At 40.9% G+C, this 18,534-nt stretch overlaps 1 protein-coding gene across 2 annotated transcripts in view; it reads right to left on the bottom strand.

Moving 5' to 3' along the window:
• Positions 1–16,508, bottom strand: part of LOC101175236 (plexin-A1) — a 260,037-nt gene extending 243,529 nt beyond the window's left edge. For both annotated transcript variants that reach the window (XM_020704419.2, XM_020704420.2), the window contains exon 1: positions 16,324–16,508. The gene's annotated coding sequence lies outside the window, so the exon portion shown is untranslated. The remainder of the gene's footprint in view (positions 1–16,323) is intronic.
• Positions 16,509–18,534: the final 2,026 nt, after the last annotated feature.

Here is an 18,534-nt window from a genome sequence, read left to right as displayed (position 1 = left end):
AGGGATGTCCTGGTCCAATCACGTGATTGGAAATTGAGCCCGACATTTGATGTTGTATCCTGATCAGGGATCGGATATTTATTATATTCATTCATCTTCTAATCTGTTTTGTCCCTTTCGAGGTCACGGGGCAGCCGGAGCCTATCCCGGGCGAAGGCAAGGGACACCCTGGACAGGTCCCAAGTCTGTCGCAGGGCCACAACCACACACCCACCACTCACATTCACACCTATGGACAATTTAGAAGAACCAATGAACCTATGAAGCATGTTTTTGGACAGTGGATGGAAGCCAGGGAAAACCCGCATGCATGGGGAGATCATGCAAACTCCACACAGAAAGGTCCCCCATTGATGTTCTGTTTCAGTCCCCCAGGACTTGAACCAGGGGCCTTCTTGCTGTGAGGAAAGTGCACTAACCAATGCAGTATCTTAGCTGTTCCTAGCATTACGCTTTTCTGGGCTGAGAAGTCTGAAGTCTTTCCAGGTATCTGTTGTAGTCAGTCCTCCAGGCTTGGCTACTATAGATATATATATATATATATATATACGTGTGAGTGTGTATATATGTTTTTGCTCTGTGCAATATATTTCAAGCATATTTTAAATACATGTTCTAGAAGTCGGCATTTTCATGAACGGACCCGCGTCCCAACTTTCATGTACATTCAACTACCACACCATTACTTCCTTCAGTAGAGTTATGGTTTGATTGGAACAATAGTTAAGTCTTTAGTGGAACAGCTGAATTTAAAAAAAAAAATCTACTTTTAAAGGATTTATCATAAAATAACAAATAGAAAATAGCTTCAATAAATGTTATACAAAGAAGCAGCATTAATTCTAGCTTATACCATTTGATTTTATGTTACTTTGCCTGCTTAATAAAAATAAATAAATTAATTAATTAATTAAAAAACAGATGTTTTTCCAAACTATTTAATTTATTTTGAATTCAGTACAGATCTCTTTTTTTTTTTTAAACCAAAGGGCTAAAACTGCAGCTCATGAGCAACTACTTCTCTGGCTGCTGTGGAAAATGTAAATAACAGCAGAGAAATGGAAAAGAAACTCAAATATGAAAAGGACCCAAACCATGGACTTGAGGTCATAAACAACTTTGACACTTATTCAGTTTGTCAAATGTTATAAGCAAAGATGATGGATTTTTTAATAGTAAAATGACCAAAAAAAGTATTTTAAATCCTTCTGAAAAGGCTGCGTTTACATAAATATTCGCTTCTGTCAAAATGGTTGTGCAGCTAAAACCTCCAGTCTGACAAAGCATCACTTCTGTTTGCCAGGGCTTGTTGGCACCAAACGAGGCCATTTTCCATTTGAAGAACACACAGAGCATCTGTTGCTAATGCCAGTGTTCCAGGAGTGATAGCTCGCATCAAAAGCCTCATATTTCAATTTTCAAGTGTTTTGGAATATTTTCAGTCAATACTTGATGCTTTTTTTTTTTTTTTTTTTTACGTTCCTGGCCCGCCGTCTTAACTGGCAGAGTTTATTGGTTCTTTTCTGGACTCACAAGCTTTTTCCCCACAAAAATAATGAAGCACCAGGAAACTGTTGCTTTTTTTTTTTTCAATTACAGTTGACTGGATCTGGTTTGAGTTACATATTAATCCTGGTAGGTGGCCAGCCCAGTATTTTTATATGGAAGGGGGAAAATGACAGCATGCAGCAACATGTTCAAAACAAATGTGAGCATTTGCTAATCTATTTTACCTTTTCTATTAAATATTTGAAGATGTATGTTTGGTTGATGGGGCTTATTAGTATTTCTAACCTATAAAAACTTTTAAAAAACTGTCATCTGAGTAACGTGTCTAAAAAAAACTAAAAAAAACAACCCCTAATGTCTAACAAAAGAAGAAAACAAAGGTTATTCATGTGATGCAAACTAATTAAATCTGCGTGACTGTGAAAAACAAAAAGGAAAGCTCCACGGATGGAGAAACAAGTTCCATTTAAAGCGATAAAATCTGTTAATCCGATGTGCTGGTCCCTCTCAACGCCGAAGCCCCATTTGTTTCTCTGGAGGACCTTTGGAGTGTGCCAACACTCCAGTCGACGACTCATTTGCTCTCACGGAGAGAACCAGATGTTTCAGTTGATACACATTGGATTCAAGTAGCAATCCCCTCCACTGTGTCATTGTAACTGATGCGCATATAAACAAGACATCAACGGCCTGAAACATGGAGCTCCATCCGTCCCCTTTGAAGGAAGAAAAAAAAAAGTTTCAGGTCCAGAGGATCCCAAGCAACGAGGTCAGCAAAGGGTGCGACTGGAAATCTGTCGGAAGCTCGGACGCAGGCCATCTTCGTTTTCCGGACTGCAAAATGTGGAAGAGCTGTGCTGAAACTGAAGCAAAGCGCCAGAAACTCTAAAGCAGGACAAAGGCATAAAGCTCTGTGGCTGCGTTTGCCATGATGCAGCTTAGCCTGGCACATCGGGGTAGAAAACAACAGCTGCAGGATTCCAAATCCCCTCCAAACTTCCACATTTCACGCAATAATGTCCCCCTCTGCAACCACGCTGGCAGCATTTATCACCACGAGGACCCAGTGCATCTTCTTGAAACAATTACCACAATAGAATAATGCGAAGCTCCGGGTCTGGTGGGCATGCCCCCAGACAGCTGTGACAGCTTACAGTGTGACAAGAGGGAGGAATGTGACCCCTCACCCCCAACCCATGACCCACTGCAGCCACCGCAGCAGCCTTATCTGATTGGTCTGTCTGGTACTTTAATCATTTCCAGAACCGGGACAGGAGGGACAGGAGGAGGCCAGAAACAGTGGAGGAGGAGGAGCGGCAGAAGGGAAGCTGCCAGTGTGGAAATCTACAACACAGATCCCTAATTCACAGAGCATCACTCGGAAAAAAATCATGCCATTGGTTTATTTTAACGTGCAGTTTCATGAACTCCTACAATAACTTCAGATCAACTTGTCATTTTTAACCGACTCCAACGTTTAGAGGAAAAATACATGAAAAACTACAGTCATCCCACAATGAGGAAATTGCTTTGTTGAAGAAAAACATAGATTTCCAGCAGAAATGTTTCAAATAGCACAAAATGAAACCATATACAACAACAAACATACTTAGGTAGACTATGAGTGCAGTAGTCAAGATATAGAGTTCAAACGTTTATTGTGGGAATTACGTTCTAAAGAAAAACCCGCAACAGACAAAACCCCTGAGATATTCTTTCTTTTAAAGACCCGCTCTGATGAAAATTGTGTTTTTGCTGTTTTTCACATGTTCTTATGGTCTTTTCCTGATGATGGAAGACACATATTAACCTCAATGTCGCATTTCTGGACAAACATGCTTAAAATACAAAAGAAGCCTTTTTACCAAATTTGGTTTAAATTCACAAAATGCAATTCCCCCTATAGAGCAGATGAATTCCAATGTGTTCATTTGATGTCTGCATGTAATTTCTCTACATTTTAATTTAATTTTTAGCAAAATGAAAGTTAAAAAAAGCTACGCTTGATCAGATTTTTTCTTTGGTGTTTCTGTACTACTTTGTTTTTTGTTATTTCAACTTATGTACAACCAAAAGAAACCCTAAAAAGGATCTGAGTTCTTGTATAATGAATACCATACACCAATTAATTTCCAATAAAAAAAAGTCATGACAAAACTTAATAATAAATGAATAAATATTATATGACGAAGAAAAAATGCTGGGCTGGCCACAAGCTCCTTGCTAGGAGCGCCAACAACTCAGAGGCGACTTTCAAACGAACTCCTGCCGCTCGCCAGAAACTATGTCGAAGAAAATGCCACAAGTTTTTGAATATTTTGGCTAAAAACGACAATCATAATAAAAAGACCACTGGGAACGCTTTTGACACTTTTTTCTAATGTTTATAACTTTCAAAGTCCAAACTTTCATTGGAAAATAAGTCCAATATTATAGAATAAAAACAAAGATCACTAGCGAAGATGTATGTAAATTTAGCAAACTGGAGACATTCTGTGCTGGATATACGGCATGGAGGAGACTGACCATGTCTACAGCCAATCAGGAGCCAGAACACAATGCTGCACTTTACCACAAGAAATAAAAAAGTGCAAAAAATAGTGAGAGGGTGAAAGCTGAACATCAATTTAGTGAGGGAACACTGTACTTCAAGGCGAGAAATATTTTATGAATCCACTCATCTGCTTCTACTTTCGCTTATTAAAAAAGATACAATTTTAAGAAAATATCCATAACTTCAAATCTCAGCTGCATTAGCAGAAGATGGAGGCTCCCATCTGTCCCTGTGCCGTACAGTTACCATTAGAAAGCACCACAGCTAATTTAACTATAGAGGATTTATGTGTTAAGAAGGTGAACTCTTATCAAGCTGCCAGAAGAGAATTAGAGCATACAGTAAATATCTACAGTTTGAATTTATGAGGGGGAATTTATTTGTGTTTTTTGTTTTTTTCCTGGGCTTATTTTAAATCCTGCTGCCACGTGTCCTCCGTATGGATTTGTGATGATGAATTTAGGCTTGCATGCTGTCCTGGCAGCATGTTCCAACCATAACAGCCAATAAGTCACTCCTCTACTGCACACTAACTGCAGTTCTTCACTCATTCTGCCCCACAGCCGTCTCTCCTGCACACCAAACGCATGCAGAGCATCAGCATGCAGAGCAGAAACCTGTTGGTAATCCCCCCACTCCTGCACTCTGGAACTGCCTGCAGCCTCATGGCAGTTACGCGTGGGTCATACCTACAGATACGTGCACGTGTGTTCAGAAGACAAGCCTCTTGGTTTCTGCGAGTGGTATACGTGCACGCGCATGCGCTGCAGCAAGCTGAAGGTGGGACGCAGAAATGACTGTTTTTTATCGCGCCCTGCAGTTTAACCCCTGCTAATCCCTTTAGAGTGGCAGAGCTTTATGGTCAATTCACACACTCTCATGCTTTTATAGTTCCTCTCTCTCTGCGCGGCCTGGAGAAGTAATCCGTCCAGAACTTCACACACCAGAGGAATACAGTTCTGACACCCTGTCACATTGACACGGGTACATAAAAACACGCGTGACGCAGCCACATTGGTGTTCCTTAAAATCCTCCTGGACTGACACCTTAAGAGGCAGAGCCCTGTCATTCAAACTGATGGAAAAATGCCTTTTTTTGTTATGTTAAAAAAAATGCATTCCTATTTTAAAGGGCTTCAAACATTTGAACACGAATGGAACACATCAAAAAAGTTAAATCAGACACCAAACAGTCATTTAAACTCTACAAAAATGTAACCTGTAATCTGCCTTGTCAATTTATACTCATTTAGGTTCTGGTGTTAATCTTTGTAGTCCAGTTCTGTTTCCATTAAGGAGGTTCATTAAGCTTTTTGTCATTTCCACTCCATTCTTGTAGTAGAAATCCTGTCATTCATGTCCCCCCCCTTGTTTTTCAGTCCTATCACATATTTTCTACTGATACCCTTTACTACTTAGATCTTCAATATTAGTCCAGCCAAAAACCTTTTTTTTTTAAATGGAGCAGTTTGACCTATTCAGAGTTTTTCAATATTTTACTGGATTAGTGAACTTTTTTCCACAGCGTTAAATTCCTTGAGCTAAAGTTGTTTAACCTTTTTTTTTGTTTAACATAATTACCAGTTATGCATCTTTTTTTCCCCGTTAGGGTGCTATAAACGTACAAATAACTTAATATATTTGCATTTTTACAGGAATCATGCAACACTATTGTTTCACAACATTAAAGTTCTTCTATAAAATTTGAAGGAAGTATTTAAGAAATGATAACTTTAACTGTTTAGCACTTTCATGGACACTTTGAAAAAAAATTATTTAGCATTTACTGCATGATATTTGTCTGCATTTTTTTGCATTGTAAACCATTATTAAGCTCATTCGCCTGGTTTTCTTTAATGTTGTCTTTCACTTTTTTTAAGTTATTTTACTTAAAACATGTAAACTAAATAGTGAAGAAATAAAAATACAAAAAAACATTTGCAGGTACACAGGGACTGAAAGGCAAAAATGTGAAGCCGAGCGGTTCCCAGAGAACACACATGAGCACACAGAGGGAAAATGAAATGTTCTGTTCCCTCACTTTCACAAGAGGAAAGAATTGAAAACAGTGTGTAGAAAAAGCCTTAAAAAAAATCCACACACACAAATGAGCTTCCACGACTTTTTGCACCAGACCATAAATGTAAACACTCGCTTGTGTTCCCACAGAACCGTTTCCCTGCACACAGACACTTCTGCACGCGCTCATTAGGGAGAACGCGCCGCCTGCAGCAACGCCTCCTCCAGTGACTGTTGAGATCTCAAAAAGCAAAAGCACGAGGCAGAAAGAAGAGGGGAATAAAAACAGCATTCACTTTCTTTCAGCAGCAAAAAGAAGAGAGAGCAGGAACAGCTGAATCACACAGGAAAAATGGATTTAGTGGCAGAAAAAGCAGAGCATCTTCAGGGTGTGTAAATTTGCGGATGTCTCTTAAACTGTTCCTTTGAAATGAAACAAACTACATAAAATCTTTTAACTGGAGACTGAAAAGCATGAATGAAAAAGCCTTAAATGTGTGGCAGTCTTTGAATCAACAAAGAGAAGCCATAATCCTGCATGGTTACGTATAGCTTAACTTAAAGAAGCTCATTACCTTGAGTGGTTCTAGTGAGACCAGATGGGTTGACCTGAGATTGAAATGTTAGGTTTTCAAATAAACAAATATTTTAGACACAACACTAGTTATCTTTAAAAATCTTTTTTTTAAAACTACGCGCGTTTACTATATCAGGCAGGCATGTCCAAAGTCAGTCTTCAAGGGCCGATGTCCTGCAGGTTTTTGGTATTTCCATGTTTCAACATCCCAAATTCTATTTAACAATCATCATCAAGGTCTACACAACTATGTTGATGACACTGTCATTTTCCTCATAGTTTTGTTTAAGCAGGGATCATCTAAAAACTGCAGGACACCGGCCCTTGAGGACCCCCCTGCTATAAGAGAACTGGACCGAGTGACCCCTCCCCCCTTGGGGTTCCTAACAGGAAGTGCCCACGAGTTTAAAGAAGCCAAAATCCCATAGACTTCTGTAGAGAAATAAACAACTGTTACTTCTATAGGTCAGAATAACCATTCATGCTCTGATACCCTTTTCTAACATGATCTTAATAATCCTGCTTTTCTTAGATATTTTGTTCTGTAGTGCAAGTTATTAAAGTCATAAACTGGCCAATCAGATGCCTCAACAAAAGTAGGTCCTCAGTGGCCCTCATGTCCAACATTCAAAACATTTGTGTAGCACGCTTTTAAGACGATAAAAGTCCTGCAGAACTGCATATGGTATCAGGACGGAACAAGTTTAAACAACTAAAAACGTACTGTTTAGAATACCTTTTATTACTCTGTAGATGGTGCCTTTTTTTTTAACTTGTTTTGTAATGTTATACAGTTTTTAAATTTTGTTCTTAATCCCCCTAATTTCAAATTTTCGTTTGTCTTTCGTTTTATTGTGAAGCCCTTTGGTACCGTTTTGCAGAACACTGGTGACTAAACTGACTTTATTGCATTGGAGCTGTAAGTAAAACATTCTCTACGGGTGACTCAGTCCAGTTCTCAGATACGGTCAATAGTTTTTACACAGGCAAAAAGAGTGGAACAATAAAGTTTGGGGAAGATCTCATGTTTTCTGAATTACAGTCTGTTCACTTTGATCTAAGATCTCAGGTTTAAGTTGATCTGCATGTCAATAGTGAGCTTATCTGATATTAACTAAACTTTAAGACTGGCAAAAATCTTCTTTACCCTAAAATTTAGCATAAATATCACACAATACATTCAGCAAATAACAGCAAAGGTTTAAATCATAAAGAAAAATTAGAGTAAATTAAAAACCTTGTTGTTTTGAAAACATGCATAATCATTTGTAGAGTAAATAAATATGGGTTAATGGCCGACGAAGTATTCATTATCACTTTTTAACGCACGCTGTGGAAGCCTGAACAGTCCAACGCGAAGCAGAGGACGATTGCTTCTGAGAAGTGCGTTAAAAAGTGATAATGCATACTTCGTCGGCCATTAACCCGCTTATACCATGGTCACTTACAAAAGAAATAAATTGTTTTTAGTCCTTAATTCTTGTTTTTTCCCAATTTGGATCGCTTTTCTAACAAAAAGCAAACTATTTGTCCCCGCACCACCGCTGTAGTCAAGATTCGGCGATATATATATGCTGATCTTTCCGATGGGTTGAAGAGAAAGTTCACCTCTTACCGCTTGTTTTTGTCCAAATGATGAAGCAAAAGGTTGTTTTAAAGAAGCCTGCGCAGTAATACAAAACATTTAAGCTAGCTGACCAAACTTCTTTTTTCACCGTGCGGTTATCCTGTGGTATATCACTTTTTAATTCACACCCAGCAGCCAATCAGAATCGAGTATTCACCCGGACCATGGTGTAACCTGCAATAAACACCAAAAAGAAATGCAGAATATTTAATTTACTCCTGTAAAAAAGTGAAGTCAAGAGCAGAGATACGAACAAAACAATCGAGGCCCAAACGGCCTGGCATCTTTCGTCGATTCATCTCACTCAAAAAAAAATTTGTCTGCAGTTTTATCTTCACCGTTTCCACCAAACCTGCAGTTCTCCTATTACTTTCATCCATTTGTCACCACACTTCTGCTAAAAGCTAAATTGCCCATCCATGCGCCTCATAATACTTTTCTATACTTTAAAACGCGATGGAAGAACAGAACAGCTTTCAAAGCAGCAGCTTACATGCTCATGGTAATTCCTGAACACTGTCAGAATAAAACAGAAAAACTCCTAAGGATTTCAACGCGTTTGGATTCAGTGATTTGTCTCCAAAAGCCTTTACAGTCAACCCTTCAGCATTTTTGTCGTCACCCTTTATTCACCTTCATACCTGGAAATGAAAAACTACCCAAAGCATGTACGAGAAAAAAAAGAGTGGACTAACGCATTTAAGGGCTAAGAGGGAAATACATTGAAATTCAGCCACAAAAAAGCAAATAGATGATTCCATTTCAGCAGAAGTCAAATATGTTCTGCAGCACAAACTCCCCAAAATATCAAAAGTATAATCCAAAACAATCAAATGCAAAAATGGTGACACTGCAGATGTTTCAAAAGGACACAAAGACACCTAGTGGGATGACACGCACACAGGTATTAGACAAAACATTATTGCCCCCTGCCTTCACGCGGGCAGGCTTGTGTTTGACTAAGCACTCAACAAAATGAGATGAGAGCACGGAGATCATTAAGGGGAGAGTCTGTGCACTCCCTGACTCAGCGTTTGTGCTGCCAGCCTCGTCATTTCACTGCAGCCTCTTCCAGAGGAGCCAACGGGGAATCCTTCAAGCTCCTAAAACGATATGCAACTAACCGGCTTTAGGCAAAACCTATTCATTTATCATTATTAGGGCTTTTTTATGATAAAAATCAGAATAATTAAGTTTATTTAAACCCAGTCATTTATTAAAAGTCATGTGGGACATCAGAGAACTTAGAACAAGTGGGCGAGGAAAACAAGTTTTGAAATCAAAAGGCTGTTGACCTCAACATTTCGATGATCAAGCCACTTCTAAGGACATTTAAGCCACTTCTGAGGTCAAATGAAGTTGTATCATTAAGTACAAGCAGTGGTCCCCAACCCGGTCCGCGGGACAGTCGGTACCGGGCCACAAAGAAAAAAAACAGGACCTGAATTCTTTCCTTTTTTTTTTTATTAAATAAATAATCTGATTCTGAAGGAAGTTTTATTGTGGAAACTACTGAATTGTCTCCACTACATCCGAATCATTTTCGACGGAAGTCAAGTCGCTCGGTCATGTGTTGAAAATCCATCCGCTACTTTCTTAAAGCGGCTGCACCGACCCCCAAACTAAAACCCCCAAGCTAGCAAAGTTAACAAAAAAAAAAACAAGGAAAAGAGGAAACAGAAGAAGAACCTTCAACTTCAAAATAAAAGAAAAAACCAGGATTCTTTACTCCAAATATGGTTTTGTTGTGACAGTTGTTCCCACAGACCATAATAATAATAATATTATTATTGCAGAATATTCAGCAAGCAGCTGATGTTACGAGGTTGCTGCTAAAAAAGCTGATTGAACCGTGTATTCATGTTCAGGATTATATTTAGAAAATTCCAGTTTTAGTGAGGTTTATTTCTTTTCTTGTTTGTTTTTTTCCTGTCACATCAAATCTAAATCATATTTTAATTGTTTCTGCATAAGAACTTCTATATAAATAAAGTTGAAATAACTGCAGATATTTTACAGAGGATGAAGATAAACTTTACCCTCAAAAGTTAAGAGAAACTTGTAGCTGAAAAGAAAACAGACGTCGACTTTAGTCTCATGCAAGATGGTGGATGAAAATATTTTCTGACATTAAACTGATCTGTGGGCTGAAAAGGGTTGGAGACCACTGATTGGTGGAAGGACTCAGCTTTACTGATCCTCCTCTGGACGGAAGTTATCCTGCTTTTTTTAAGCCTTTCAGAGTACACGTATATCCATATATATGATCATTTCTCACCTTTGGCACAATAAAGACAGATTTTTTTTAAATATTAGTTATAGCTCATTTTCCTACCTGGAAGGAAAATGACTTGATCTCTGAGACCCCGCCTCTCGCCCATTTCATGACGTATTCCTAGAGCCGGCTTCAGAAGCGTTTCTGCGGTTTTAACTCATTTCAATGAAGAGTTTTGCAGTTCTTTTTAAAATGACTAGCCCTTCCCTGCCTTTATCCAAAAGTGGCTGGGTTGGCTCCACCAGAAACGGGAAAAATGATTCTGATGGACGGACGGACGGATGGATGCCAACATTTCAGTTCAAGAACTGGCAAAGATGGAAGGACTAGGTCAGTCCCCATTCTTCCGATTTATTCTTTTTTTCTTCTCTCCACACCTTTTTAAATTCCTAATCACTCCCAAGCGGACCAGAATAAGAATCCACAAACCCCAAGCTCAATGCTTTATTTCCCACCTATCCCTCCTTCTCTGAGTCGGAACGTCTAATAGACAGCCGCCCTTTTTGCTTGACTGTCTCCAATTTGATTCTCCTCGTCTCCCATTCCATTTATCATTTCTCAGCTTCAGCTCCCTTTTCCTCCACTCCACTCCACTCGCTCTCCTTTTGCTTTCAGGAGCAGCATCTTTTCAGCCGAGGCAAATAGATTTCTGCGATTTCAATGAGTTAACATGAAAGCCAAACAGACACAATCTTTAGAAAACACATTAGAAGAACATTATCAACATTTTAATAAATGTTCAACCTTTTCTTCTACCAAAAAACAGCAAACAGCCCTGTAGTTAGAGGGAGGCGTCTTCCATCCATCACTGCCCTCCCATTTTAGTCTCTTTCATGTGGGTCACTTGACATCCCTGCTCCAAAGGAAAAGTCAACCGTTCATGTATTTCTCTATCCTAAGTCACATATCGGGACAAGAGAGTAAAATAAAAACATTCCACTAACATTAAACACAAATTTAATACTTTTATGTTTTCACATTTGGGATCTCAAAGTCCAGTATTTATAGAATGAAAACAAAAATATGATTGTGATCAAAGATTTATTTAAATGTGGTGAACTGAACAAATTCTGTACAGGAGATACGGGATGGAGGAGATTGATTGACAAGGTGGACAGCCAATCAGGATGCAGAACATAGTTTGCTGATAAAAAAAAAAACATGCAGATTGCACATTAAAAAAAAAGAGACCACGAAAGATGAACCGCAATATAGCGAGGGATCTCTCTACTCAAACCCCCCCCCCCATTTTGAAATCCTAAAAGTTTGACCTTTAGTCAAATCCTAACTTGTAAAGCTTTCAAAACATTACACGTAAATCCCCCTAAAGACCCAGAAATCAAGCCTGACTTGTAATAGACAAAGTGTTTTTTAAACCATCTCTAGCTGAATTTCAACCGAACACACTGGAGATGCTTCGGAGCTCCTGCCTGTTCGGCAAAGTGGAAGACGTAGTCTTCCCTCCAAGTCCTGTCCTTCCATCTTCTCTGAAAGAAGATTTATTTTAGCTGCATCTCAGCAGAAGCGCATGCTCGCCGTCTGTCCGCAAGGCAGTTCTGCTTCAGGATCGTCTTGGAAACATGACGGCTCTCTAGACTGCCTCCAAGTCAAATGTCCAGTTTTTGATTAGTTACTATTTAGTTTGATAAATGATCAGCCTCTGACAGAGTCACCTCACACAAGACCACTCCAAAGCCCCGGATTTGAGTGAAAAGTGAGTTAAAGTGAGCCAAGAGAGAAAATATTGAGACATTTCAGAGATGCCGTTTTTATGGGTTGTGCAGTCCAGAGAAAAACAAACACGGAAAAACATTTGTCATCTCCTGGGGAATTAGGACCTACTTTCTATGTTATGCCATTTCACTTATCTAACCTTCTGTCATCTTCTATTTTTCCACTTCTCATCACTTTCTTCCCCCACCTCAGCAAAAGTCTAACCAGCAGCTCTGACCACAGAAGACAGGCCTGCATCTGAAAGCCATCAACAGAAAAAAACTCCAACTGTGACCTTGGCCCACCACTCCTGGGAGGTAAAGGAAGGTGTGTGTGGGGGGGGTGTTAAATCAGGAAAATCAACATTGGGGGGGCTGATGCAGAGGAAAGGAAGTGCAGGGCTTTTGCTTTGCTCTATATTGAGATATGGATCCTACACACAAACACACAAACAAGAAACTGATTATGTTGCTGCTGCAACAGCTCCAAACATAAGGCAGAAATTGGCCATGTGGGACCACAAGCCAAACGCCGCACTGAAGCGGAGGACGCTCACAATCTTTCAATTGCTCACAAAGTTCATCCGTGTGCAAACCCGGACAGAAAGCGACGCGTAGCGTGTGTCTTTCAAAGTACATACGCTAATTAGGGTCGTGAATTACAGCGGTGAAACGCAAATCGAAGACTGAGCGGCTGCCGCCTCTGTGCAGAGGACTAGTGTAGTTTCTTGTTAAGAGAAAACTTTCAAAATAAAAGACCTTTCACTGCCGAGGCTCATCAAAGATGCAGACAGGAAAGTAATTTCACATCCATCCTTTTATTTTGCTTTTGTCACTTCCTGTTTATTTTTTCAAACTTGAAATATGATCCTTTTGTTGCTCACTTATAATAATAATAACATTAATAAAAACACTGGTTTAGTGCATGTAAAGCAGCCAGACAATTCATGTCATACTACCCCAACAACATGCTGAACTGTAAACAAACTCCATTTTTGAAGAAGAACAACAGCATATATGTCTGTGCAGATTTTCATCACCATGAAACACTTGAACGCAGCGACTTCTCTGCATTCACTCGCCTGTGGGAGAAAATGAATGCTGTTCATGAAAAGGACTCCGAATGAGTTTAGGCTTTAGGACTCACAATCTAAAACAGTCTTAACTGTTTTTTGCCTCTGTGATTGCAACCAAGAATTCTTCAGAAGCCAGTTTTTCAAAAGTGAAGGTTTCCATTTTTTTTTTTTTTTTACAAATCATAGTAAACCACGCAAACACAAGAAAGAATTAAGTCTCACTTCGATCATCTTCTGATCCATTTTCAAAGTGTTCCCAGTGGTCTTTTATTTTTCATTATTATGCTGTTTTTTCAGCCAATTCTTTAAAAAACTGTCTTGTTTTCTAGAACACAGCAGCAGGATTTTGACAGAAATTCACCTTTGTGTTGTGGGCAGGACTATTGAGCTCCGGTTATCGGATATTCCGCTGTACAGTTTGGAGCCAGATGCCAGCTCAGACGAGGAAAACCAAGACGTGCATGGGTCTAGTCGTGTACCAGTGGATTCATCGGAATGGAGCGGAGCAGGAAGCTTGTGGCCAGCCCAGTGAATTTTCTACAATCTATTTCAAACGACATGTTTTCGTCTGGTTCACAACAATTTGAATAAATAAATATTCAGAAATGCTATTTTAAGCAAAAATTTCTTTATAAGTGTCCTCCATCATCAGAAGACAAATGCCACAAGAACATGTTAAAAAAAACACACAATTTTCACTGGAGTGGGTCTTTAAAGCTTTAATGGAGCCAATTTTCCAACATGAAGGTTTCCGTCTTTGCACAAACACAGGAAAGATTAAAGAAGTCAGTTTCTGACGGACCTTCCAGCAACGAACTTTTGGACCAGTTGTCCATAAATGAAGGTGTAGAAATCGTGTTATTTGAGGAACAGAACCATAAATGTTTGAAGGACTATTTCTGATGTAGCATTTCCACTGTTTAAAAACCAAACATGTCAAATGTTGTGAGAAAGATTTGCACAAAAAATGTTTAAAAAGTTTTGCCGGGTGTTTTTGGAGTATATAGTTCAAGTCTCAAATGCGAAAAGCTGTTTTTTGTGTGTTTTTTTCGGAAAATTACTTAGAATACCGGTATGCTCAGTTGCACTGTTGTATGACGACTGGTCTTTGTTGCCTTCTGTTCCGATTGCTATTAGGCAAATCAATGCAGGTTTGATTTCAAGTTTTGTCCCCAAGTGGAGCGACAGACTTCACCTAAGAAGGAAGAGCTGTCCGTCCACACCAACCGTTTTGTGTTTTTAATCAAACTTCACCCTGAGGGAATGTTTCACAGGCAAACCCAACACGGAGGGCTTTTATCACATCGCTGTTATTTGGAGAAGTCCGAAGCCATGTCATTTGAGCTGTACGCTTCTTTATCTGATTAGCCTGAATTGCCTTCCAAAAGCAGTTAAATCAAACTATTGTTGCTGGGATTCCTGCTGGCAGGAGGCTGTAAAATATCGGTTTACTTGGCAGACGAGTCGTCCGCAGCTCAACAGGAGAGTGCGGTTCTTCTTACACTGCTGCGCTGTCACCAAGGGGGGGGGGGGGGGGGGGCAAATACACTGAACGTGGATTTCTGAAAGCATTTGAATTAAAATTCCTTCAGCTTCATGTGCTTTCCAGAGGAAAAGTCACCGAAAAGAGGCACTCTTCTAAGACTAAAGGGTCGGCACGCTTTTGGGTTTTTCGGAACATCTCATCTCGGTTGTTACCACAGGTTGGGATGTGAAGCGCCAGCATGCAGAACATCATGCACCGTCTCTCACCTCAGTGGGGTTAAGAGTGCAGACAAAGCTGCATATGCCCCCCATCACCTGGGCTTCACTCAAACGGCCCCCTTTGAAGAGCAGTGCCTTAATCCACATCACTCAGAGTTGTGCGAGGTAACTCACCACATGAAAATCAACTAAGCGGAGTTCTGAACAATACATTTTATGAAGACAAGACCGTTTTTTAAACCAACAGGATTTTTTATTAAAAGAAAATCTGAGTTTTTTCAGATCGGAGAACAAAAAACAAAAATCTTCAACCACATCCACAAAAAGTCATCCGGATTAGTTTTGACTTTTACTAATTTATGAAAGTGAACAACAAAAAGTGTTTATATAAAGGGAATGATCCAGTAGTTAACATCACTCTGAATCATAAAAGGGAAGAAAGAAAAGATGCTTTCCTCCAACACCAGCCACTAACCTAAGACTTCAAGAAAAACCTCGGTAATGGGGTTAAAGGGCGCCCAAAGCCCGTCCTGCGTGACTCATGCCGCGTTAAACTGCAGGGCAAACCCTGTGCTTGCAGGTGGAACGAAAGCGGAGCCCCTCCGTCATGAGGTCAGCGGGACCGCGCGTGCGTGTGATGCTCGTGCAGGGTTTGAGTCTGATCAGCGGGTCCCCAGCGCAGGAAGATGATGCCTGCCGCGTAAAAAGACGCGGAGCGCACGCGGGCTCCGTTGGCATCCTTTCCCCGCACCTCGCTTTCACACATCACCACAAGTTAACCACTGAGGAGGATAACGGAGAGACTACAGGAACAAATGCACAGAAAAAAATAAAAGAGGCTTTTTTTCTCTCTCTACTTGGCAGGCAGAGCGGTGGCTTCCTGCCCGGAGCCTCCACAATCAGCCCGTCTTCAGCACCTACGCAGCACAAGTCAAAAATTCATAAGGTGACACAAAACTGTCAGCGCACGTTGACGTGACTCCCAGATGATGGCGCGTGATTAGAGGTGGGTGGATGCGCACAGTGTTGAAACGCGCGTCTCCACGAGCTCTCCAACCCCGCAAACACATTCAACGCACAGTCGCATAAAAACGCGTTAACGAGTCAATTCCATGTGTTGGGGCGGATGTTTAGAGAAAGAGCACGCGGGGGGGGTGCAAAAAAGATGGGAGCAAATTGGTTTCCAAAAAGTCTGAACGTCAGTGATGTCAACATTTTGGATGAAAGAGGATAAAACGGGAAAGCGCAGAAAAAGTTTGGAGGTACTCACAGGAAAAGGCGTCCTCCGCGTTCACCCTGCTCAGCATTCCCCTTCAGGCGGTCCGGTTCGCAGAGGAAGTCGCTTCCATGCCCGCTTGGCTGGTCAGAGAGCGGCGGTTCCGAAGCCCGGCTCTGCAGATCGGCGCGCACACGGAGCCGCGCTCAGCATGAATGAAGATGAGCCGCATTCAGGCTCAGGCATCCTCCGCCTCGCGGGAGAGAAAGGAGGAAGGGGGGGGGGGGGGGGGGGGGGGGGGGGGGGTCAGCAGAGCGGCGTGTTCCTGACAGGAGCGCGCCCCCTAGCGGCACACTCAGGTCTGTTCGGCCAATCAGACGCAGTTCCGCACGGCGCGCACAGGCGGCAGCACTGGACTCGTTCTGTCCGCGCGCGCAGCTGAGGCTCCCGCGTGTTTACAGAAGCAGAATCTGATTGATTTCCCCCCATCAGGACGCTCCGGTTCAGCTTGATGGATTGCAGCTGTCAGCGCATGCAGAGTTGCATGTTTCTCCCATTCCCTGCTGCAAAGGCGCGTGCGCGCGCTCACTTGTTCCTCGTGTTTCCCATTTCATTACAAGGTGCTCATGAGCGTCTGCGTGTGTTTTCCGCAGGAATGTGACCGCAGGCCCGGCTGCACGTGTGTGCACCTGCACCTCATGGTCCGCGTGCACGTTTGCGCGCTTCTTTTCAATAGCGTTGAGCGCTGAAGGTCGGCTCCCTTGAAGCTTAACAAATCATCTGTATTGGCAGCACTGGCCTTGTCTGTTCCTCCATCAAAGGCAGCAGCAGCTCTGCCTAAATTACCGCAGCTTTTCACTGTGGAACAACCATGAAAATCTCTCTTTAACTAAAAAACAAACTCCATTAAATGACTTTTCTATTTGTTTGAGGCTCCCAGTGGTGTTAATGTAATTAAATCTACAATAATAATATGCATGTTCTCTTTAAGTAAATGATTAGCTTGATAAAATGACAAACTACAGCTGCTTTACTCTTTAAAACCGAACCCTGATATTAATTGTTATTGTTCACTTTTCAGCAGTTTCCTTCAGGGGTCGCCACAGCAAATAGCCTTTTACTGATTGGCACAGGTGGTTTGGCAGAGATTTTCAGACCGGATTACCCTTCCTGACACAGCCCTGTATCTTATCTGGGCTGGGGACCTGCACAGGGGGACCCAGGCTTAGGCCCTCATGCGGATACAGTTGGGTAGTACTGTAGTGTGAAGGGTCTTTACCAAGGAGCCAAACTGGATGAAGCTCATCATAGCCCCCGGGGATCAAACCCTGGTTTCCCATGTGCCTGTCCGGCACTTACCCAACCTCAGCCATCCCGCCTCCTGAAATTAAGAACGTATTTCTGGCAATTTGAAAAGAAAGTATATTTCAAGCTACATTCCTGACAAAGAGTAAACATTCGCCTTGAAAAATCTCAAGGTCTGCACAAAAAACCCAACATTCTTAAAAATATTTAATAGAAGTTCAAAGACAGAGCTTCATCCACAGATCACGATTGTCCGTCGTGTTTTACAGATTCTTCAAATTCTTTCATTATTTGTCAGTGTTTTAAATATTGAGCTGATTCATATGTACTATTTATTTTAATAAAATTTGAATAAAATGCAACTATATTGGGGCACAATCAAGAACTTTAATGTCTGCATAAATGTTCAGCAGAGGTGCTCAATCCTGGTCCATCCTCCCCTTTTTACGCCTCTCTCTGGTTGTGTCCAAATTCCTTCCCCACGCATTATAGAGAGCGTTTGCCATTTTCTAGTGCTGTCCAAATCTACAATGGCAGATAAATTACCCAGAAGTCTCTGTGAAAAACCAGTGTGCATCGATCCTCACTAGATCAGCGAATATAGACCATAATGCATTGCGTCATAACAGATTTTGCCAAGAAATGTATTTAAATGTTTATTTTCTTTCATTAAACCATCAACATTTTTATCTCCAGAAGACAGTGGACTCATACATAATTGTTGTAAAACGCTCATATCAATTAGATTTTAACTTAGTGAAATCGATGACGTCATATCAGCCGTTTTTTTAAAAAAAAAGGAAAAAGTATTGAGCGTGTTGTCTGAAATGCTTTTAAATTTCAGAGCACTATATAGTTTTTTAGTAGTCAGGGGTTAGGCCGTGAATTCAGACACAGCCACAGTATAGTTCTTGCTGCTAATTAGCTGACTCAGGTGTCTTCCTCATTCTGATTGACTGA

Source organism: Oryzias latipes, chromosome 7, assembly GCF_002234675.1.
Source record: "Oryzias latipes chromosome 7, ASM223467v1".
In the NCBI taxonomy this organism is placed as follows: Eukaryota; Metazoa; Chordata; class Actinopteri; order Beloniformes; family Adrianichthyidae; genus Oryzias; species Oryzias latipes.
The sequence above is the reverse complement of the archived record's forward strand: the minus strand, read 5'-3'. Positions and strand labels throughout refer to the sequence as shown.